The sequence below is a fragment of the Acinonyx jubatus genome, chromosome A1 (assembly GCF_027475565.1).
Source record: "Acinonyx jubatus isolate Ajub_Pintada_27869175 chromosome A1, VMU_Ajub_asm_v1.0, whole genome shotgun sequence".
Taxonomy (NCBI): Eukaryota; Metazoa; Chordata; class Mammalia; order Carnivora; family Felidae; genus Acinonyx; species Acinonyx jubatus.
Window position 1 is genome coordinate 126,768,602 of NC_069380.1, and position 26,061 is coordinate 126,794,662.

The 26,061-nt window shown below is 38.5% G+C and overlaps 1 long non-coding RNA gene across 4 annotated transcripts in view; it reads right to left on the minus strand.

Moving 5' to 3' along the window:
• LOC128314904 (uncharacterized) overlaps nucleotides 1–26,061 on the minus strand; it is a 478,400-nt gene that overhangs the window by 363,171 nt on the left and 89,168 nt on the right. For 2 of the 4 annotated variants that reach the window (XR_008297222.1, XR_008297342.1), the window contains one exon: nucleotides 24,510–24,605. The exons of the other annotated variants lie outside the window; for them this stretch is intronic. This is a non-coding gene — a long non-coding RNA (uncharacterized LOC128314904). The remainder of the gene's footprint in view (nucleotides 1–24,509; nucleotides 24,606–26,061) is intronic. 4 annotated transcript variants of the gene reach the window in all.

Below are 26,061 nucleotides of genomic sequence, written 5' to 3' on the forward strand. Positions count from 1 at the left end.
TTAAAAAAAAAAACTGCCACATACCTACCTCCCAGAAGTGGTTTTCTTCCTGTGGTTTGCTATGTAACCATTCTTCCTCTCTTTCATAGATCTTCCTGTGTGAGGAACCAGACTCTGCTATTTTCTCTATTTCCCACCTCCCAGGATAAGTTGGGAGGTAATTCAGCCTACTACTTCCAATGGCCCTGCTCCTCCCCAGTGACACCTAGCTCCATGGAATCCAATGCAGGGATTCTATAAGGCATTCTATGTAGACTGCTCATTTAAAGAAATACTTGACAGTAACTTCAGAGGGACAGTGACTGTCCATTCTGTCTGAAAATAGGAATAAAAGTTACTTTGGGGGATTCATATTAGATACGAACTATGTGAAAGGACATAAAGAGACTGACCTCTTCCAATATCATCCCATCAACTGACAATTATGCCTAGAGTATCCCAATTCTGTCTGCTTCCAGTCACTAGCCAACCACCCTATGCTTAGAAAAAAAAGGAACTTATTCATATCCAATTATCCAATTAAGTGTCAACCAGTACTTACATTATTTCCATCACTTTCCCCATTCTCTTTAAAAAGTGAAATGACTGATCTGTAACATTGGTCATCATCGCTGAAAAATTCTCTGGTACTATCTGCCCTGGGCTCCCTCAGGCAGACACTTGGAATTAGCCTGCTTTTTCTCTGCAGCAGAGGTGATAACAGGACACCAGCTGAGGAGAATATGTTCCAACTCCAGACCTGAGGTGTCTATAAGGTTTCAAGTTTTGAGTGTATTCTCACCTACCCACTGTGCCCTGTTCATAGCATGCAGGAACCCTGAAAACCACATGGATTGTTTCCTCTTTCCTGACATAAGTTTTCAGGTCTTTATTTACAACAAAGACTGTGTATACACACACACACACCACTTCCCATCACCTTTCTCTATTTATACTTTCCTTATCACTGTATATGATGCATTGTACTTACTTATCTTATTCATTGCCTGCCTCCCTTTCTATAATGACAGCTTCATAAAGGCAGGATTTTTTTTACATCTTAATTATTAATGGACCTAAAATAGTACCTGACATCAAGGATACGTGCAGTAAATATCAATAAATAATTGAATCAGCTACTGATCAAAACTCTAACTGTGCCCACATGGTGATAACAAAGGGCTCCTAGTCACACTGTCTGCACTAAAGGTAGAGAACTACAGGCCTGGCTATAGCAGCACCCCATCTTTATCAGCTTCCTACTCCTGCAACAAATTACCACAAATTTAGTCGGCATACAACAATAAAAGTTTATCATCTTACAGTTCTGTAGGTCCTAAGTCCAACACGGGTCTCAAGGCTAAAATAAGGTGCTGGCAGAGGTCTGCTCCTTTCTGGAGATTTTAGGCAAGATTTATTTTCTTACCTTTCTCAGCTTCCAGAGGTCATCACACTCCCTCGCTTGTGATCACTTCCTCCATTTTCAAAGCCAGCACTTTCACATCCCTCTACTCTTTCTTAATCATATCTCCTTCTCTTTCTCTGCTTCCTCTGTAAGGATTACATTGGACACACTCAGTTATCCAAAATAATCTATTTCAAGGTCATCTATTAACAATCTTAAATCCATCTGCAACCCTATGATCTGTAACCTAACATATTCACAGATCCAATGAATGAGGGCATGCAACTTTTTGAGCGGTCATTATTCTTCCCACCACATGTTTCTCTAGAACGACGAAAGAACGGATAAGTCCTCCCCTATCAATCTAATAGCTGTGATGTTTCTGATCCAGATCCACACTCCATCCCTGGGTTTGGCATAGCACATACCTCATGAGACTTAAAGACAGAAGATGTGTATTCAAGACCCTCCCTGAAATAGCTGCTCTTATAACCTGGTATGATCAACTCCATCACCATCACTGAGGCCCTGTTTTCTCAACAGAAAAACGCAAATAACAAAACCTACTGAGAGGGCTACTACAAAAACTAAATGCAGTAACACTTACACAAGTTCTATAAATGTCAAATTCCACACAATGTAAAGAATCATTATTATGAGAGAGATCTGTAGCAACAGCGATATTCTAAGTTTGTATTGAAGGTGGCTTTCATCATTTGGCTCCCTGAAAGAAATAACCTCAATTATCACTTGCATAACTTTGGATGAATCAGAAAATTGACAACACCATCCACAGTTCTAGTCCTGCATTACCATTACCTGGTTTGTGAGGACAAGATTGTGCAAACAAACTAATTATGAACAATGAATTTGGTTTCTCCTGTTTGAAGATTCATATATTTTTCTTCAAAAAGTAACACGAGGAAGCAATGATCCTCACCTTTATCTAATCTAAGAAGCAATCACTGTATTTATTTATATACTTCCTTTTAGACTCCTTAACATGGGAAATGTGTCTCAAACTTTTTTGTGACTTTGAACAGCAGCATTTTCCCTGGTACGGAGATGCCAAAAGAGTATTTGTGAAATTAATGAATGGGTTAATACATGAATGATTACTAATTGGTTAGAGACCCACATGAGAAATACGCCCATGCTGCTCATCTACAGTTTATAAATCTTCCATTTCCCAGTCTCTTGTTTATTCCATTCTAAGGTTCTAGACCTCAGGGGTCTGAGGGGTGTTCAGGGGTTCTGAACACATGGGGAAAACGGCCTTTGCATGGCCTCTGTAAAGTCATTACAATTCTCTTTAAAGCAATTTCTTTGAATGGAGAGCACCAGTCTTCAATTCATGCTCCCAAACACCACTGTCATGATGAAATACCTCTTCCTAAAGTTCCCCTAACAAGGGTACAACAGGGAAGATTTTGAACTTGAAATTCAAGTAAAAGCATTGAAGATCTGCAACGTATTTAACTAGGTACTCCCCTAAGGTAGTTGTAACTACTGCTTTTATGAAGCTAGGGAAGCATTTCATAGAAGTTAACAAGTGTTATTAGTGGACAAAGATCTGATGGTGAAACTCCTGGCCTCTGATGGGCCTCACCCCAAGAAGGGCTTATATCACAGGGGTCAGTGGATGACACCATCAGATACGTTTCAGTAAATCAAGGGCTTAGACAAATCTCCGTACCTGCTTCTGTCAAACTCAAGCTACAACCAATTTAAACCTCCACAGGGTAGATGCTTCATACATGGGAACAACTTCCTAAGAAGACAGTGGGAGCTGGGCCCCTAATGACTCCATACTGCCTGATTTGCCAAAAGAAGAAGGCTTTACTCAACTGAGTCTTTAAGCAGTCAGTATCTGTGCTCAATACTTAGGGGGTCAGTTCCATTTATTTTCCCTTCAAGCGGGAAGAAGAAATAAGACTTGTGTGTTGCCCACTGCAATTAGAAAATAATGCTAACTCGACTAAGAAGTTAAAAGAATAAGCTATGTTTGTATTGACCTTCCCTTTAAACACTCTTGGACTTAGAATATAAAGGGAAAGAGGTCTTGACAATGAGAATGTCTGCTGGCAACAGAAAATCCCAATTCAACAATTCCCTAATAATCATTTTTGCCAAACTCATAACAAATACCTCAGGATTTACTCAAATCTAATACTGGAGTGGCAACATTTCAAACTATTTCCCCTTTAGGAACTCAAGGAAAGTAATGAATGGCTACTACATCTTTCTTTACAAACTTACCAGAGATTCTGGCATAGAAAAAATCATTTCACAACAAAGTATTAATTGAAATCTATTAGGAGCGCCTGGCCAGCTTAGTCAGTAAAGCATGAGGCCCTTAATTGAACTCTGTTATGGAACTAACTCACACATGGAAAAAGAGAATTCAATAAAAATTTCCCTGAGAGGGTTATTACCTACAGGTTTTCCTAAATTTTCTAAATCTGTATTTTCAAGTGATATGACGTTTTAGTGCAGTTTATGAGCTAAATAGAACTTTAATTAGCAAAAGGTGAAATACACCTCAGCCATTTAAAATTTTTATTCAATGTTATTTATATTAATTCCAATCTGTGTTCCTCCCAATTTTTCAGTAAAATCCACCTTTGTCAAACAGGGATTTCCTATAATTTTAATACAAAGGCTCTAAAACACACACACACACACACACACACACACACACACACACACACACAGAATACTTCAGCACAGATGCCAATCTTTCCTATCACAGCATTGTTTAATGAACTGGTTTCAAAAATAAAAAGAAGAGAGAACAATACATTTTAAATTACAGTAACAACTCTTTCCTCTTCCTGTAAAATTTTCTCTCCATACCTTAGGTTTTTATCCCTGGGCATAATAATGTTATTATTTTAAAATTAATTAGGAATTGTATTTTTATGAAGAACTTGAAACTCTTTGGAGATTTACTATGTTAAAAAGAAAATGTATACATGTTTCCCAGAGCAGGTTATGTTTCACTTACCTACAGATTTGCCTGAATTTTCTAAATCCTTCCTTATTTTCAACTAAAATAACATCGTTTTCTTCAGTATTAAGAACTAAATTTAACTCTAATCAACAAAGTTCAGTTTTATCAGCCAGATTTTCATTTTCTCTTATTTACATAAGTTCCAGTCTGTGGTCCCCTAAATTTTCCATAGCAAACTCGGATAACCAATCACTAAGCACAAATGAAGTCAATACTCTAGTCACCAGCAATGATATTTCAAATCCCTAAGTTGTCTTATCTATTTGCACGTACTTAAGATCTTTGAGGATGGAACAGCAACAAGGTCATTACTTTGGCAGAGTCCATGAATCTCCATGAACATCCACAGATCTGAGATTTTCTACACCTTGCTTTGAAGTAAACATTTTGTTGAAAGCAAAAGACCAATTCACCAAACCAAAGAATTCTTGCATAGGAGTTACCAACTCTCTCACATCTTTACCTGCAGGGTAGTCCCAAAACTCAACGTTGTTTAAGGTTACACTAATACTTCTAAATTAACCCACAACACAGATTTTCTTCAAAGGGCCCCACCCCAAGACCTATCCCAGCCAATGCACAGGTACAGTGTGATTCTCCTAAACCAATTCCTGTTCAAGAAGAGATTTCAAGGTCCCAGCAAATCCCCACCTCAGTTATGAGAATAGCTGTACCAGTAGAAAGCTGACAGCCTCCATCTGACAAATAACTTGTTGAAAACCAATCAACCACAGACAGCTTATTATTCCAAAGTGCTTTTAAAATGCAAGGTCTTTGTTAAGTTTTGGAAATTTGACTTCTACTATTTAAGATGGCCCATTCCACAACAATGGCCTCATAATTAGATCTATTTATTTTGACAGTCCATAGTTCCTGATAAAAGGCCATCTGCAACATTTTCAAATTAAGGATTTTTCCTACAAAGAACATTGTTATTCACAACGTGAAATACTGAGGCTTGAAAGCAAAGTGTAATCAAAGACCACAACATAAAATTCCATTATCTCAGTGTCTGGTTTTGCCTCTGCCTTCTCAATTTAAAGAGGAAGAATGAGAAGTAAATGTACTACGTAGCGAGGCATAAAGGATGGGGGAATAGAATTGCTGAGTTCAATTGCAAATATCTCCTGAGCCAAAATTTTGACTTTTCTTTCTCTTTCTTGTACATTTACAAAACATAGTACATCATCTACACTATGTCCTATTCATGTAGGCTATCAAGATTAAGATGGGAGAAAAAGCAAACAAGCAAACTTCTCTTCAAAACCCTCCCACCATCTGCCTCAGCATCCATCAACCACACCTGAATGTCCATTTGATGAGCTGGGCTCCCTTCCCAGTATTACTTTCTCCAGGCCTGTTCCTTACTGCTGCCAGGGCCACCAGGTAGAATAGTACAGGTTCTGTACAAAGGTCTCCAGTGCAAGGGGCCAACTAAGAACTGAAACTTACTCCACAGTTACCAAGAAAATCAGCTACTAGTGCCCAGCTGGGAAGGCCTCCTATTTGTCCACTGCTTCGCAAATACCAGAGGTATCTTGCCATCACCAAGGGAGTTATTCAGCAATGGCTAAATTAAGTCAAGGAAAGTGGTCAGAGTAGTGGTGAGAGCAGTCAAAGTGTTAGCCACATTCACAGGCCTGTTACTAGCTGGACAGACCACCCAATTTCCACCTTGACCACATCAGTTCATTTCCAAACAGGTCTTCACGTTGATCGGCACCAAGTGTCTGGCATTATGTCATCTAGATCAGGACTATCCCCAGCTCAGGTGACCCCCCCACCTTGTCTGAGTTCTTGAGAAAGTCACTGCCCCATAGAATCAGTTGCTGAGGGGAACCTTGACTGCCCTTGGGCCCACATACTTCCCAATGCAGGAATTCCCTCTATAGCATCCTGTTACATCAACCAACCTACACCTGAACACTTCTAATGAGTAAGAACTCCTCCAAAAGCCACCCCTTCTGGCTTTAAGAAAACCAGCCTTCTTCCTCCTCTCCTGTGTCAGGAATAGAATCATTAGCTACCATTTAGCCAGTGCTTATTATGGGATTTAGATAAATGGAGTTATTTAATACCCAAAGCAATCTTGTGAGGGAGGTACTACCACTACCCTTTTTCAAAAAAGGAATAAACTCAGAGAATGAAAGAATGTGCCCCAGATCACACGGCTGAATGAGGACCTGCCCCAACATCACAATGCAGCACCCTGTTTGTATTCACTAAGCTCTACTTCTGCAAGTTTCAGCAACTCTATCTCTTCAAAATACAAGAAGGTGTACATACCCAATGTGAAATTTTAGGTCCCTGAAATTCCCTAATTTGTTTATACTAATGAAGAAGAAAAAGAATAAGTTTAAGCAATATTTAAACTTCACTTGAATAATTAGTATTTATTTCCTTCTATCTGATCCATTCTAGACCTATTTGATAGTTGTCCTCTCAGGAAGTAGCTTCACTTCTCCATTCCCAAGTTTTTGGGGTTGGAGTGTGAGAGGTCATGGGATGAGAGCAGGGGGCAGTGCAATATTACCTTTGGGCACTGCTTAAGAAACTTCAAGAAAGCAATATAGTAAAACAATTCTGAATGTTATCTCTTAACCTTTTCTTCTATTTGAAATACAGCACCTCAACTCCTTTCTATGTTTAACGAATTACTCACCATATGGTTCTTTGAGCATACAAAACTACTTCCATTGGAGCGGTCAAAATAGGCAGATTCTTGCTTTTGCAGCCACTCTGCCAATTCTATGGCACAAATCATAAGCTTTCCATGAACAGTGAGACATACCCATCCTGGGTCTTCAGATCAGGGAACCACGGACTCAGGGAAGAGGGAGCTTCCCTTCTGGTGACTGTGACAGCAGCAGTCAGTTGTCAAGCAAGGAGCATCAGCAGAGCCAGCCCCAGCAGTGGGCATGCCAGCCCCCACGTTGTGTCCAGCCGGAGCAGAAGAAATGGCTCACCAAGCTGGTTCCGTGTCTGACTCTGATGGCAGTTCTGGCTTCTCTTGGTTCCCACCCATATTCTAAACCTAGCACCGGAAATTTTTCAGAGATTCTACCAGATGCCTGTTATCCTTCAGAAAATTTCTGTTACATTTAAACCAGCCAGAGTCAGCTTCAACCACTTGCCTTCAAGATTCCTAAGGGATATATTATATACAAGGACATATTTGTGCTACATCACAACAACTGCAATGGCATCAGGCCGTATTAGGAGCTGTCACCAAATCCTTACCAGCACGTGAGACTTAACCTACCTTTGGACCTGAAAAATCACAAGGATGACCAAACTCTCTCATGTTTTTTTTTCATTACTACATTATGCAATGACCAGTCTCAGAATCTCAGAGAATGGGAAAGCAGAAATGGATGAGACTGTAGTTCATAAGTGTTTCATGGTTTCCCCACTATTCTTAAATGTGAATTCTTAACAAATCCCAAGTCTATTTAACAATATATAAATTCCTGTCCTAACATTCTGCTATAAATTATACTAGTTTACACAACTAAAAGTGGGGTTGAGGTGGTATTGGAGGTGGAGAGGTGAAGACTGTTTAATGCACAAATTTTTGATTTCATTGGGTATCAGGGCAACATCAGCAAAACACAGCATGTGGGGCCAAAGCCTTCCAAGGTATTTTAAAAGAGAATCAGTCTTTATAAACGGGAAAACTGCTATAGGGTACACGGGACTTTATTACACAAAAGCTATGCTTTAAATAGAGTAAAACTGTTTAACAAACCATCATGTGTAGAAAAAACCGTCAAGGAAAGCAAGGACAGGATAAACATGAATCTCAGAAAAGTGGTTCAGAGGAAGAAAAAGTAAAATGCGAAGGGCTTATCTTCCCTAAATGAGCAGGGGACACACAGGAGTTTGTTTCATTATTAGGCTTTAAACTACTTGGACATACAAGGTAAATCATAATGAAAACTCTAAAGACACAAAGGACAAATAATGATAAGACTACAACAGACCATGTTACAGGAATAGCTTTCTTCAGTCTACTTAATTGTGGAAGCCCCCTGGTTAAATAACACATACCCCTGGAGCAAACACACTCTTGCTCTATCTTAACATGGAGGACAGAGCCCACATCCTTTTCATGTCAAGACCACCAGGCTGATAGCAGCCCTGAGTCAGATAATCACAAGCAGGTGAAGGTGATAGCTCGACATTGATCTTCATCAAGGGTAATTCACAGGCTCTCTGCAGCCTCTCACTCCAGACTCCATTTCAGGGATCCAGATGTTAAACGTGACCATTGGCTAATTCCTTACTTTAACAGGCACTTCCCAGGCAACTCCACCCCTGCAGACACCCCTCCAGTTTGCCTAGCCTCCATTAAAGTGCTGCTTATTACAAAACATTGACAATGTTCCCGGAACATGTTTGCAGGTCTGCCTCAATCAACAGATCTGTCTGGCTCAATAAACTGATACACTCTAGCCTCTTCCCTGCAACATCTTAATAAGACAGCCAGAAAGCTGCTTTTTTGTTAACCTTTTAAAATGTTAGACATGAGTCTCGATAAAACCTAAAGCTCAGTTCCCAAGTGGATGAGAAACAGAACTCTAACTGCTCATCAACCAAGTATAAAAAAAATAAAATCCAGGGCGCCTGTGTGGCTCAGTCAGTTCAGTGTCTGACTTCAGCTCAGGTCATGATCTCACCATCTGTGGGTTTGAGCCCCGCGTCAGGCTCTGTGCTGACAGCTCAGAGCCTGGAGGCTGTTTCAGATTCTGTGTCTTCCTCTCTCTCTGACCCTCCCCCATTCATACTCTGTCTCTCCCTGTCTCAAAAATAAATAAACGTTAAAAAAAATTTTTTTGAAAAAGAAGCTTTGGCTTCCCCAAATAATTCCACTTATGTGACCACCTACACTCCCCAGAAAATGTTCTGCAGATGAAGGAAAATGTGAACTCCATCCACCATCCATCTATGTGTTCAACAAACATTTGCTGTGTGTCCACTATGTACAAGCCACAGTGATATAAGGATTCAAAAGATTACTCCTTCCCCCATTATTCACTTTCTGTGTATCAGTTATCACACTCATCTTCACAGTCATCCTATGAAGTAGCTATTCTATCTGCCATTTTACAGATAAGGAAACTAGATCTAACAAAAGTTAAGTAAATACTCCAAGTCCTGAGGTCTAACAAAAGTTAAGTAAATACCACGAGTCCTGAGGTCTAACAAAAGTTAAGTAAATACCCCAAGTACTGACGTTAGTAAGTAGCAGGAGCTGGGATTCAACCTGCCCTACTTAGGAGGGTATGCCTTAGATGGCCTTCCTGGTGCTTTCTCAGTGCAGGTGCATGGCTGACCTTTGGTGGGGGCATGTCAAGAAATGCAAATAAGAACAAACCTGTGAAGCAGGTACTAGGCAGATAGTAAAAGCTTTATCTTTTTTAAGGTTGGACAGGAAAAACCTTTTTATAAAATTTGTTTAGTTTGGAACTCAATGACACTTTGGGTTGCAACACCAATATATAAATGGTAGAGAATTTTAATATAAACTTGTCAATTTTTTCAAATTGTCTAAAATTTGACTAAATTGTCTAAAATTTGACTAAATTGTCTAAAATTTCAATTGTCTAAAATTCAATGGACACAAAAATGTATATATAAACATTTTTCTGGTTCCTGCAGTCTGACCTAACTATAAGTTTAGTTTGTGTGTCAATACCCGAGCCATGCACTTTTTGGCACCCTATACATTTATTTACCTAGAGGTCAGGCCACATTCATTTCTCATTTAAGTGGTACACAGTGAGTAGGTGGTGTTCAATAAAATGATGCTGACTGCCTAAGAACCATGCGAATGGAATGTTGAATAGCCATTCTTTGGCTGAGAACAATGGGTTTGTATAACAATGGGTTATAACTTGAGTGTAATAACAATTAGAAGACTTCCCTTAGGATTACATTACCTCTGCTCAAGTGACTACCAAAACTCTCTGATGTCAGGTCACTGAATACAATTTCAGAAGCATATGGCTTCTCGAGCAACACTACTTAATACAACTTTCTGTGATGATGGAAATGATCTTCTGATGTCTCCTTTACCAAGCGTAACAGCTACTAATCACATATGGGTACTAAGTACTTGAAATGGGGCTGTGTGACTGAGGAACTGGATTGTTCATTTTATTTCATTTTAATTAATGGGAATAGTCATATGTAGCTGGTGGCCCCCAGAAGAGAGCCCAGTTTTAGAGGAACTGATAGCAGGAAAGGTGATTTATAGAGGGTGGAATGAGGGCTTAGTAATTTAACATGGCAGTTTCCTGTTAGATCCTTAACTTCCCAGAAGCATTACCACCTAGAGGACCTGAACCAGGTTGAAAAGAGACCAGTTTGCCTGTGATACTTTTCCTTCCCTAAATCCAGGGCCCCTTAAGGGAGCACCTGGACCACAATCAGGAACAAGAGAATGAGAGAAAGTCAAGTGACCTTGGAATCTTTAAGCCCATAGCCGCAGAGGAGAAAACTGGAGTTCAATGATGAAGCCAACTAAAATGGCAGAACTGTAGTAGCCCCTGACAGATGATAGATGAGCCCCTGATAGTAACTCGTGGAGCTTTTAGCACCATGATGAAAATGAGACCATTGGCCCTACCCAGATCTCAAACCATACCACATTGCGCCTGCCACTATATCCAATCCAAACCTCACCAGGAGTCTCACTACACCTACTAAGAAAACAAAAGATAGCAAATAGCTCAATGTTTACAGACTCTCAAAGGCTTATGGTACTGCTTATTAATTATAGTATAGTGGCCTACATCTGTTTGAAAAGGAATATGTGCTGAGCATGAGACAAACACTTGGTTAAGGATTTTACAGATATTAGTATATTTTAATCTCTGAAACATACTTGTGATTATATTCCCAATTTATAGTTCATAAATAATGAGATTAAGTATCTTTCTCAAGAACATAGGGACAAAGTAGTAGAATACAAATTCAAATGCAAGGTGGGCTCCAAAGCCCAAACACTTTGCACCACACCCTACCCCCTTCTCATTGCACCAGCTACTCCCATAAGGCTCTTTCCAACAGATGGCCTCTCGGGGGCTCTCCATAAAACACGTCACCTTGTAATTTTTGTTACCTTTCCTAAATTACAGTCCCATCATTAATGAATGATGAAAATTCTATTACTTAACTGAGAAAAATAATTGAGGTATCTCTTGCTAAATGAAAATAACAAAATAAAACTTAACATCCTCAGTGACAAAATCATTGGTAACTATTCCCCATTCAGATTTACCCAACCCTTGATTCCTGTCAATAGTCTGTTTCTTGGTTTGCCTCTATCTCTTTTTCCCCCCTTTGCTTATTTTTTTTCTTTCTTAAATTCCACATGAGTGACATCATATGTTATTTGTCTTTCTCTGACTGATTTTGCTTAGCATAATACTCTAGCTTCACCAGACATTGCAAATGGAAAGACTTCATCCTTTTTATGGCTGAGCAATATTTCATTACACACACACAAATATATACCACATCTTCTTTATCCATTCATCATTCAATGGACATTTGAGTTGTTTCCATAATTTGGCTATTGTAGAAAATGCTGCTGTAAACATCAGGTTGCATGTATCCCTTTGAATTAGTATTTTTATATTCTTTGAGTAAATACCTAGTATGGTGGTTCAATTTTTAACATTTAGAGGAACCTCCATACTGTTTTCCAGAGTGGCTTCACCCGTTTGCATTGTCACCAACAGTGTAAGAGGGTTCCCCTTTCTCCTCCTCCTTGCCAATCTGTTGGTCTGTTGTTTCTTGTGTTGTTGATGTTAGCCATTCTGACAGATGTGAGGTGTTAGCTCATTGTAGTTTTGATTTACATTTCCCTGATAAAACTATTGGGACTACATGAAAATAAAAATCGTCTGCATAGGGAAGGAAACAATCAACAAAACTAAAAGGGAACTTTCATAATGCAAGAAGATACTTGAAAATGACATATCAGACAAAAGGTTAGTATCCAAAATACATAAAGAACATACTATAACTCAACATACTAAAAAATAATGCAATTAAAAATGAGAAGACATGAATAAACATTCTTCCAAAGAAGACACATAGATGGCCAACAGACACATAAAAAGACAGATCTTGGTTTTAAAATTTCCATGTCTAAATATTTAAGGACACTTACAAGAAAACTAATTTTTAAACTAAAAGGAAAAACAAGAGGGGCTAGAGGCAATGAACGTGCTATCCCAAACTGCTCCAATTGTTTTCGCTTCCTAAAGTAAAAACTCTCAATGTGTTATTTCTATCAGTGGTAAGTCTCTCTTGCTTGAGAAGCCACATCTACAGTGATGAATGGGTAGATCTTCTAATACTATCTATCCTGATGGTAAATTGATATATAGTCCTCAGCAAAGTCCATTTGAGCTCACGATTTTCCTATAAATGGGCCCTAGAACAGCTGCTACATTCCTAAAGTCTAGGCAAAATTTATGATCATACTTCAGTATTTGATCATTGTGTAGGAGATTAACGTAAAACTCCCAAAATAGCAATAATATGATTGCAGTTTTTATTTCATTCCTGGCTGCCAGTACTCTCTGCTTTATGTCACCAGCCTTTTTTGATGAAGATTAATTTCATTTTCTTTCTATTGGCTGTGTTAATAAAAACAAGTACTGTTGAGAAAACAGGACTATGTGGCACAATTAGCTAATACCCATTCCATTTCTTATAAATTATGTTGAAATAAATTGCACTGAAAACAAGTTTGGGGATTTTAATCTGCTTCCCTGTGGCTGGTTAAAAAAGGGCTACAAACTGTGCATAATGAGCCCTTCTCACTCTGAGAACCAAGAGTAGAGGACTAAATGAAAATGTGGACTAGAACTGGCAATCAGGTGAGGATGAGGAATGAAAAAGGCAAGGGCAGGAGATGTGATGGACAGAGAGGAGGAGGAGCATGGGCTGGCGGTAGACAAGGACAATGTGTGTTTGGAAAAACTCTGAGGAGCAATAGCTCAGTGACCAGGGTGTCATGTCATACAGAGGAGTACCTCTACCTCTTTTATTATGTCCACCAAGGAGTTCAAGCTTGTCCAACTCTCAACTCCTGACCATGTTAGAGCTGAAGGAGGAAACTTTTCTCTCAGCAGCTCATTAAAGAGCAAAACTTAGCAAAAAAAAAAAACGCTGAAGGTCAGAGCACATGCCCAGTAAACATAACCAGGATCAAGAGCAGATTTGTAGGCCTATCGCCTTTTCCCAAGCACAAGACCCCGAATCTCCCCTTCATTTCATTCTTTTATTCTTCAAGTAGCTGAAAATGTGACCCCCTTAAGTTCTTAGCCAATCTTCCTACCAAGAAGTGGGGTCTGTGTCCCTGCCCCATGAATCTGGGTAGGTTTTGTAACTGCTGCCACTCAAACGGGACAATGGAAATGAGGCTGTATGATTTCTGAGGATGGTCATGAAGGGCAATGTAGTTTCTCTCTCCTCTGCAGGAACATGTGCGCATGGGGCCCTGAGTTCCAGTTACAGTGGCTGACAACCTGGCGCGTCACCAGGCTGTGAGGAAACAAAACCATATGGAGAGGTCACAATGAGCATTCTGGTCACCAGACATGTGAGTGAAAATGTCTTCCAGTCCAAGTATCAAGTTTTCTGTGTCCCTCAAGTCTCCATAGCTGGAGCACAGCCTGTGCTGTGCCTGTTATGCCCTCACTGACTTTTTGAGCCACAGCCTGCCACATGATCTTAAGAAGATTAGCTGTTCTCAGCTGCTGAATTTTTAGGTAATTTGGTATACAAATTACCTCAGTGGGCTCTCAAACTATCCTTTTGTTCCATTTCCATCTCTGATGTATCTTTGTAGAAGTTCCAATCCTTCAACAAGTAGTTTCCAGTTGTTTTAGCCCAGAAACTGTTTGAAAATTTCTATAGGGACACCTGAATGGCTCAGTCAGTTAAGCATCCAAATCTTGATTTCGGCTCAGGTCATGATCCCTTGGTTCCTGAGTTCAAGCTCTGCATCAGGCTCTGCACTGAGCACAGAGCCTGCTTGAAACTCTCTCTCTCCCTCTCTCTCTCTCAAAATAAATAAACTTAAAAATTTTTTTAATTAAAAAAAAAGTGGTCAGAAGTGTGTCTGAAGCACATTTGGAGGCAGGTAGTCAGAAGTCAAGGAGAATACTGTTTCTGAGTAACTCTTTCCCTGTGGGAACTGCTGTGGTAGGACTGGGACTCAGTGGAAGGGGGGCAGGGTTCCAATTCTTTAAGCAAGGAGTTAGAAAATAAGCTAATATACCAGCCTGATAAGGAATGAGCTCATGCCTTAGCAAAGGATGGAAGTGGAGACTCCATCTGGGAGCACCCAGCCTCTGTTTCTGACATGCATGGGGCAGGGATTCAGAGGACCCTTGACCCCAGTGAGAATGAGATGATGTTCAGAGACCCAGGGAGGCTGTCAGACCTAAGCCATTCACAAAGACACCACATTCTGTGTTCACCAGCCCAAACCTCAGCCAAGAGTGCCACCAGGCCTCACAGCAAATGGGAGATAAGTGGAGCAGTGGACACTGTGCCTGGGGCTCCGGGCTCTTCCCTCACACCAAGATCTGTCTGACCGTTCCTCTCCCCCCATACTTGCTTCTCATGTTGAAGAGGAGTCTGGAAAAGTGTGGAACACTGAGAGACCTAAAAGTCTGTGTACTTTTTTCCTAGAGACAGAGCATTATCTGAAATCAATACATCAGACTAAGACTTAAAGCAACTTGGACATTTAATTAATTTCCCCTCTAATCAGCAAGAGTTTGCTCAGGAGAAATATCACATTAGTTAAAATCAAAATTAAGGAGCTACATGTTCTCTGCCAATCCAGATGTGATGGGAATAAAATCAGTGGCTCACCACAGGAGCTATACAAATACAACCTCGTTCTATCCTCAGAACAACTGTAACAACAGTCACTATGACTCTCTTCCCCATTAAACAACCTGCCAAAGCTCACACAGCCCCCAAGGGACAGAGCCACCAAAGGTCTGAGCACTTGACCACTGCAGGTATTGCTTTATTACACTTGGTCCAGGCTTCTTGGGGACACAATGTCAATGGGCAGCCCAAGCTTATATTTATTTATTTAAAAACACAAGGCACTGACACCATGGTAAAGACAATGTTCTTACAGCTGTGCCAGTATGAACTTGTTTAATCTTCTCACCAGTCATATGAAGCAGGTACTATCATTATTCCCAATTTATGCATAAGAACATTGAGCTCAGAAAGCAAAGTAATTTACCTCCAGTAAGTTTTGAAGCTACTAAATGGAGGAATGGCTATTTGAACCCAGATCATGGAGAATGAGAAATGAGCTATTATTTGCCGCACTGGACAGCCAAACAACTTCAGAAATTCTATCTTTTCAAATCACACTGGTTCTCAATTGTAATAAAACCTCTCACAGTATAATCTTCATGGATAATAAATGGGAATATAATTTCCAGAAGTATTCATTTTCCACAAATAGGAAAATCTATCTGAAATAGTTACAACTGATACTAGAACCAAAAAGGTTATGATGTTAAAAAGGGAAAGTAGGGGCGCCTGGGTGACTCAGTCGGTTAAGTGACAATTTCAGCTCAGGTCATGATTTCATGGTCCGTGGGTTTGAGCCCCATGTCAGGTTCAGTGCTGACAGTTCAGAGCCTGGAGCCTGCTTCAGATTCTGTCTCCTTCTCTCTCTGCCCCTCCCCCACTCATGTGTTCTGATTCTCGTTCTCTCTCTCTCTCAAAAATAAGTGTCTAAAAAACTTTTAAATAAATAAATAAATAAATAAATAAATAAATAAATAAATAAATAAGGAAAGTAGACTAAAAGACTGGTGCAAGTAGAAAGCAAAGTTATTTAAAAACCAGAACTATCCTGGACTTTCACATATATTATTACCACAGTTGTCTGAAATAAGAGGAGAAAGATCACAAGAGGAAGTGCCACACAAGTATTGCCTAATTTCTTTATCATCATCATGATCATATTTCAATTATTATATAAAACCAACACATAACAACATAGAAAAGTGATCCTCACATAAAAGAGATCTTTTTCCAGTGGAGACATTCATTTCATAACCAAAAGCAAGGTATTTCAATTTTTAACATTACTTTTGAATATTTAAGTTCAATCCAAACCATTTAGTTCTGAAAGAGCAAAATGACGATGTTAAAGATCAACTCCACATGAGGGAACTAAAAATGAGGTCTAAATGAAAGAAAATGTGAAATCAACCCTAAATTTAGAAACATTTTTTTCTCTCCCTTGCATTAGTTGTGATTACCTGGACATCTGTCACCTTTCCTACATAAAAATGTCAACACATATATACAACATATTCCACACTCACCCAACCATGTAAGCACCTTGCTGAATCTGACCGTATTCATTGTTTGCTTCAAGATTCCCCAAAGGAAAGTCAGGATGAAAGGGATTTATGTCTACAACTCTCTGACTTATTAAGTCAAGAAAAATTAATTAAAATTCTTAGAGTAATGTTTCTTTTTAGCTAAGTGTGTTTATCCTAGTGAAGGAGCTGGAATAAAACCTGGCTTGTTTTGCTTTCTTTTGTCTTCCTTGAGGTTTATGCCATTCAGGGCTATAGATGCACCTGCACAATCAGTAAAATGCCAGCATGACTACATTTAAGTATGTGTCCAGAGTAACAACAGGAAGGTGACATCTCTGATATTCTGATGGTGAAAGCAGAGCAAGTAAGAAAAAAGAAGTTGGGAGAACAAACAGCCATAGAATACTGGAGGCCCAATCAGGTGTTTTGCTCCCAGTACCCCAGAGTGAATCTCTTTAATAAACTGACATATTGCATACCCACTCAAAAGAGGAGCCCAGAACAGATGGAAAATCAGGTGACATCTTTCTGGAGGCCCCACTCTGTTTGGATATAATGGGGCATTCTCAAATACTTTAATGTAATGCCTGTATTCACCTTCACATTTTTTTTTTTTGCCTTTTTCTTCATTTCTAGATCACTGATCACTGTTTAGGGATGATGAGTGGTTTGTATTATTTCCAGGAAGACAGTGATTTTTCCCAAATCATCTTGCCTCCTTCATGACCAACCCAAATCCACCTATTTTGCATGTTGGCATAGGTACTTACAGCAAAAGGGTTCTATCACCCAGAATCCTGTTACTGGTCTTAGCAAAGCACAATAGTCATTATATCACCAAAGATGAATGTGAGACCTTCCAATACCTTAAGGTATACACTGAATCAACTTAAAAAAAGTTTAATAAGTTCATGTTAATTTTCCTTATATTTAAAAGTAGGTTATTTAATATCAATAACAGCAAGCTGGTCTTGTACATTTATTTATTTGCCAAAGGCTATAGGATTATTTCCTATAACCCTTACAACAAATCCCTGAGGTAAATGTTTTCAGTTTTTATGGATGAGGAAAATGAGGCAAACTTATTTGCTTAAGCCTATGTAGCTATTAAGTCATTATAACATGATTTAAACACACCTCACTATGATTCCAAAACTGTGCTTTTAACCATGATTTTATACAGCTTCAGGTACAGAATTACTTTGAAAATAAAAACATATACACAAAGACAAGTAACTATAACCTGAGCCTATTATAAAAACTCCCCAAAGAATAGTCAGGGCCGTATTTAAGCTAAAGATCCACTAAAAGACCGCTTTGAGGGAAAAAGAAACGAAGTAATCTGTAGCCTGCTTCTATTGGCACAAACAAGACTATGAAGAAGTTCCCTGGTCATTGAACACTCCAGGAAGCTGGTATAAACCAACTTTAACCACTTTTTGAATGCTCTGTTTTAAACATTACAAGTACTAACAATAAGGAATAACCAAGAAATAAAGTGGGTGCCTCTTACAAAAACCTACCTATAATTTATAATTACATTAAACCCAAGTTAGGAGTCATCCCATGTGACACCCTGCACTCACCTGTATGAGATCAGAACATCCCCAAACCAGAATGTATTCACATACTTCAAAATTCCTCCTTAGAGTGCCTGTGAGGCTCAGTCAATTAAGTGTCCAACTCTTGATTTCAGCTCAGGACATGATCTCACATTTTGTGGGTTTGAGCCCCGCATCAGGTTCTGTGCTGACAATGCAGAGCCTGCATGGAATCCTCTCTCTCTGCTCCTCCCCCACTGGCATGAGCTCTCTTTCTCTATCTCAAAAAAAAAATAAACGTTTTAAAAAATTCCTGGAGCACCTGGGTGGCTCAGTTGGTTGAAAGTCTAACTTTGGCACAGGTCATGATCACATGGTGAGTTCAAGCCCCATATTGGGCTCAGTGGTGTCAGTGCAGAGCCTGCTTCAGATCCTCTGTCCCCCTCTCTCTCTGCCCTATGCCCCACTGGCATTCTCCCAAAAATAAATAAAATATTTAAAAGAATAAAAAATAAAAATAATTCCCCCTTAGTTAAAAAGCAAGAAGGGGAGGGGCACCTGGGTGTGTCAGTTAACCCACTGACTCCTAGTTTCAGCTCAGGTCATGGCCTGAGAGATTCTCTCTCTCTCTGCCCCTCCCCCACTCATATTCTCTCTCTAAATAAATAAATAAATAAATAAATAAATAAATAAATAAATAAATAAACAAACAAACAAACAAACTTAAAAAAAATAAGGGGGAAAAAGAAGTTTGAGTCTTAGGAAAGTCATTTAACTTCAAACAGATCCACATCAAGACAGCTGGCAGGATCAGGTCACACAGTGGGGACACCTATGTGGTTATGCTCTACTTGAACAAGGCAACTGGACTCAAAGTCCAAACTTCTGAGATTCCATGAAATTGTAAGTATTAATAACCTACATCAGTATTCGTGGGCTCCCTTCTTCTTTGAGCACATGGCTGTACTACATCTCCTAGAGCCCTGCATTTGCTATGAGACTAGCTCTAGCTAAGAGAATATGCATAGAGGAAATCTACACTCTATCTACTTCCAGGCTCTCTAACTGCCATGCTGTTTCCCACTCTTTCTTCTCTGGTCTACTACCCAGGTAGAGAACCTAAGGCAAGATTCTGAAGCCCCTACAAGATGGTGAAGTGACTTGACAGAAACAGCTTGGGTGTCTGAATAACTTCATGGAGCATAATGAGCCCCCCACCCACAAACCACATTGTAGTGTGATGTGAGTAATAACTAAATGTGTGATATATTAAACTGTTGAAATTTAGGGATTAGTTTGTTATAATCTTTACACAAACTTGACTAATCACTGTGTGTCTCTGTCTACACATGGGCAATATGGGTATTAATTAATCAAACATTTCATTTACCTCAAGTAAAAGGTGTTCAGACTTCTTTTTTGTTGCCAGAATGTGAAGTGGCCATGGTAATAGCCACAGTAATGTTTGGCAGCTAGACTTTAAAAACTGTCAAAATACTGCCTACCCCTTGGAAAAAACACAAGTAAGAAATGTGCCCAGAGAAACAACCTCTCTGAAGTCTGAAGAGAGATCTCTCTGCAGACTTATCTTGCTTAATGTATGAGATAAGTACATTTCACACACGAGAGAACTGAGACTTAGTGTGCCTCACCCAGAATCATCCAGCCTACGTCTGCCTGCTTAATTTCAAATCCTATGTTCTCAAGCATTACACTCCTTGTGGGCAAAAAACAGACTTAATTTTTTTAGTTCCCCTAATACAATTCTATGCCACTGACATTTTCAACTCACTGAGTTACAGTCTCATGTAATAATGTGTACAAATAGATCAGTAAATGTATTTGACAAGAAGATACACAAAGGCAGTTGGCAACAAGAATCGGGCTGTATGAGGGTGGAAGGGAGGGGGAATTTGGAGTATAAAGAAAAATAACTGTTTTCAGAAAGGAGTTACCAAGAAAAAAATTACATTTAATGCGTTCTTTTAAGGGTTCATTCCTTAGGTATATTGTATTATAACTTAGTGGTAATATAACACAGTAATCAAATACTTACAGATACAACGAAAGAGAAAAAAATGAGAAATTTCTTTCTCTGTGACATTTAAATGGATGGAGTTGAAGACAAATACTAGGGGAAAAAAAGACCTAATATTAGCATTTATTCATAGAAAAATTTTGAAAAGCTAATATTAGAGATAAATACTTCCATATTTCACCACAATGAATTAATAATTTGCTTTGCAGCACACTGCAAAAAGACAAAAACCTAACAAATTAGAGACTTTTGAATTTTCTAAAGATGACTTTATGTCCCTGGAAGTAAAGAAGCTAATAGAGTCACTGTTTCCACAGACAGAGATTGATTCAGAATGTTCAATGAATAAAACTATACCTTGTAACAGACACCTGCAGCTTCTCCAATTCAGAAGAGCAAGTGAGGTAAAGGAAAAACAAGAAATAAATAAAACGAGTTAGAAAGCTCAAAGGACATGATTCCATAAAGAATTAATAAAGTTAGACTGTGCATTTCAAAGACACAATCAAGTTCAGAATGAAGAGCAGACTATCATATGTTCTACCCATATTTTCAAAGCACTGAAAACAGAAATCAATTCTTTGAAAATCACTAAATCAGAAATAAAATTTTACTTCTAAAATGGAAATTATCAGTTGGTATGTGATCTGGAATATTAGGGAAATGAACCACAGTATTAGTAGTAATACAGTAGTGAGAGTAATGCCATCACTAATTATAAAAATCATTGATGCTCACCTCATTGTTATAACAAGAAATTTATGAGTTAATCAGGAAAAGATTACTAACTGATTTATTCAGAATAAAAAATAAAAACAAAATGCTGATGCCTGGCACAAAGATTAATGGAACATGATAGGGAGTGAAGACAAACCCATGCTTATAGAATCAGCTAATATATATGAAAAGAGGCAAGAATATGCACTGGGGAAATATACAGTCTCTTCCACAAATAGTGCTGAGAGAACTGAACACCTATGTGCACAAGAAGGAAACTGGAACACTTTCTTACATCATACACAAAAATAAATACAAAATGGATTAAACACCTAATCGTGAGATCTGAAACCTTAAAACTCCTAAAAGAGTATATGTATGCAATGATTTCCTTGACATCATCTGTCACAACATTTTTCCGGTTATGTATCCTCAAGCAAGGCAAACAAAAGCAAAAAGGAACTATTGGGACTATATCAAAGTAACAATCTTTTGCACAACAAATGAAACCATCAACAAACCTAAAAGGCACTCTACTGAACGGGAGAAGATATTTGCAAATGGCTTATCCAGTAATTTAATATTCCAAATATAAAGAACTTCTATAACTCAACACCAAAAACAAACAAACAAACAAATTCTATTTATAAATGGGCAGAGAGGGACATCTGGGTGGCTCAGTCAGTTAAGCATCGGACTTCAGCTCAGATCATGATCTTATGGTCCATGAGTTCAAGCCCCATATTGGGCTCTGTGCTGACAGCTCAGAGTCTGGAGCCTGCTTCAGATTCTGTGTCTCCCTCTCCCTCTGCCCATCCCCTGCTCTGTCTGTCTGTCTGTCTCTCTCTCTCTCTCTCAAAAAATAAACATTAAAAAAAATTTTATATGGGCAGAGTACCTGAACGGACATTCTTCCAAAGGAGATATATAGATGACCAACAGACACCTCAACAATGCTCAATGTCACTTATCAGAGAAATGCAAATAAAAACCACAATGTAGTATCACCTCCCACCTGACAGAATGGCAAAAATTCAAAAGACAAGAAATAACAAGTATTGGCAAGGATGTAGACAAAAAGAAAACCTGGTATACTGCTCATGGAAATGTAAACTGGTGCAGTCACTGTGGAAACCAGCATGGAGGTTCCTCAAAAGATTAAGAAAACAGAAATATCATAGGATCCAAAAATTCTACCACTGCTGAGTATTTATCCAAAGAAAATGACAACACTGATTTGAAAAGATATATGCCTGTATCTACTGCAGCAATATTTACAATAGCCAAAATATGGAAATAACCCAAGTGTCCAGCAATAGATGAGTGGATAAATAAGATGTAGTATACACACAGACACACACACACGCACGCACGCTATGGAGAATTATTCGGCCATCAAAAGGGATGAGATCTTGCCATTTGCAAAAACATGGATGACCTAGAGAATATTATGCTAAATGAAATAAGTTGTTTAGAGAAATATAAACACTCTATGACTTCACAGATACATGGAGTTGCAGAAATAGACTGATAAAAACAGAGAACAAAGTGGTAGTTGCCAGTGAAGAAGTGGCAACATGTGTGGTTGCTGGTGGGTAGGTAGTGGGGGTGGTTCATGGGCAAAATGGGTAACGGGGAGAGAAAGATATAGGCTTCCTGTTGTGGAATAAATACATCACAGGAATAAAAGGCACAGAATAGGGAATACAGTCAATGGTACTGCAATAGTGTTGTATAGTGACAGATTGTAGCTACATGTGTGGTGAGCAGAGCAGTATAATGTATAGAATTGTTGAATCATTATGTTTTATACCTGAAACTAATGTAATGTTGTGTGTCAACTATATGGAAGTTTTTGTTGTTATTGCTTTTTTTTAAGGAGAAGCCAATTTTCTAGATGTACCACAGAGAAAGTGAACATTGCAGTCACAACAAAAATGTCAGCATCCCTTCAATTAAGTATTGGTAGTAGTATAGACACCACACAGGGAAACGTGGTATTATTTAACTAAACAACAAAGATATATATGTCTTAACGTAGAAATTGCATTTTTGTGAATTTATCCTACAGATACACTAGCTTCTACTGAAAGGTGTGTTCAAGGAAGTTCATGGAGCATTGTTTATAACAACCAAAAAGCATAATGGAGAAGCTATGTATTAATATGTAAAACCTCTGAGATATTAAGTAGAAAAAAGATACAGAAGAGCATATATATCATACTACCATTAACGAGACAAATAAAATGATATATATGCTTATATATTCTTCTCCCTCTTAGTTTTTTTCAGAAATGTATAAAGTCTCTGAAAGAGTATACAAACTACTAACACCTTTCAACTCTAAGGAGAACTACACTACTCAGCTTAGTAGGAAGATTTATGACTATATATTTTCTGTAGTTTTTGAATTTTACCCATGTGAATGTACTGTTCTCTGATCAAAAGTAAAATAATTAGGGACACCTCAGTGGCTTAGTCACTTAAACATCCAACTCTTGATTTCTGCTCAGGTCATGATCTCATGGTTGGTGAGTTTGAGCGCCACACTGGGCTCCACACTGACAACACAGAGCCTGGTTGGGATTCTCTCTCTCCCTCTCTCTCTGTCCCTCCCCCGCTCTCTTTTTCTTGAGCATGCACTCTCTCTTTCTCTCTCTCAAAATAAACTCTAAAAAAAGAATTAAAATTACAAAACATTTCTTTTTTTTTAATGTTTATTTTTGAGAGAGGGAGAGACAGCATGAGCAAGAAAGGGGCAGAGAGAGGGAGACAGAATCTGAAGCAGACTCCAGGGTCTGAGCTGTCACCACAGAGCCTGATGCAGGGCTCAAACTCACAAACCCAGAGATCATGACCTGAGCTGAAGTTGGATGCTTAACCAACTGAGCTACCCAGGAACACACCCCTCCCGCCAAATTTCTAATATAGGTAGCATGCATTTTAAGTCACAAAAAAATTATAAAACAATGCAAGACAATTATGCATTTCTGCTTCCAGCTATAACTGATAAGAGATGAGTTCTCCAACAGAAAACACTTCTAAAACTGGATAAAGTACATAAGGACAATATTTTCAGACAGCAGAAAACAGATCAGTCTAGGACTGCAATCCCTGAGAAAAAGCAAAAAGGTAAATCCCATCAAAGTCCATCTTACTAAGGATATTTTATTTAACATGACATAGAGAGATGAAGTCAAGCAGAACAGAGCAGTTATGTTAAGCTGAGGAGGTAGAGAGCAGGTTTCAGGGCAGGTGACATGAGCTGACATGACTCGAATGTTAGTCCTAGATGGTAGAACCTTAGCAAGCAAAGATTTATGCAGAGAGAAATTCCCAGAAGTCTAAGTTAGAATTCTCTCCAAGTCTGTGGTTGAGATCTGGGCCATACCTTTGCAGGATGAAAACACCTGAGGCTTACCTGATAGCAAATGTAATGGGGTTGAAAGAACAGAGATACCAGCATTCAAGGAGTGCTAGAGGAAAGACAATGTTGGACATCACTGGAGTTCAGGCCCTATAAGAGTATAAGACCTCATTAATAAATACTTTACTAACACTTGTGGAAGCCACCTGGGGAAGGAAATGACTGCATTATACAAGTAAACTGAGTCCTAGGACCCCAACAAAGCCTAAAACAAAGGCTCAAGGCAAATATATAGATTTGCACTAATGAAGCATTGAACCATGTTCAGAATGAATGGCCAATAATTCAACAGTATGCCAAAATAAAAATCAATGTTCTTCCGAAGAAAATAACAGAATGCAGACAGTTTACAACATACTCTCCAAAATTTCCTATAATCAGTAAAAAAATCACAAAACAGAAAATTGTGACACACGGACAAGCAAAAAATAAAACCTCAAAGTAGCCCAGGTATTCGGCCTAACAAAAACTTTAAAACAACTATTATAACTATGTTCAAAGAATTAAAGAAAGATATGCTCAAAGAATTAAAGGAAATATGATCTTAATGAGTAAACAGAGAGGGAATATAAGCAGAGAAAAAGACCAAATGGATGTTCAGGAACTGTCAACTACAAAAGAAATAAAAAAGTTAGTGGATGGGCATCATAGCTGATTGGAGATAGCAGCAAAGAAAGTGACAACCTACAACAGATTTAAACTAATAATTCAATCTAGGAAATGAATAGGAGAAAAAGCAAGAGAATGAACTGAGTGAGCTTCAAGGAGAGGAAGGACAATATCAAATAATTTTCCATAAATATAATTGCAATCCTAAAAGTAAAAGAGAATAAGATTAGGCAATTAAAAAATCTGAAGGAACACTGAGTGAAAACTCCTCAAATCTGATTAAAAATACTGGGTTAGAGATCCAAGAAGCTTAGCAAATCCCAAGGAGTGTAAATATAAAGAAAACTGTGTTCAGGCACTTTGAAGTCAAACAGGAGAAGTTAAAAATAAAGTGAAAAATAAAATATGAAGAGCTCCGGAGAAAGATACACATTATATATAGAAGAACAAGAATAAGAATGGCCACAGGCTTATTGGGAAACAATGGAGACAAGACATAAAAAGACAATGACATAGCATCTTAAAACTATAGAAAGGGAAAAAACACCTATTAATCCAGGATCCTATATCCAACAAAAATACCTTCAAAGATGAGAATGGAATAAAGACATTTATAGATCAACAAAAGCTGAAAATATTAATCACCAGCAGACCTGCCCTGCAGAGTTTGCAAGAAATGCAACAGGCTGAAGGCAAATGAAACCAGAGAGTAATTTACATCTACAATAAACAGTAAGAAACACTAAAAACGTTAAATAAAGTGGTAAATTTATATTATTATGTTGTCTTTCTTCTTGGAATTTCCTTAGAAAACCACCAAACATTTAAAGAAAAAATAATGATACTATTAGGTGCACTTTAAAAAATACTTCCAAAGATTCAGCAATAATGATGCAAAGAAAGAGGAATAAGTAACCTGAGTCATGTTATTAAAGAT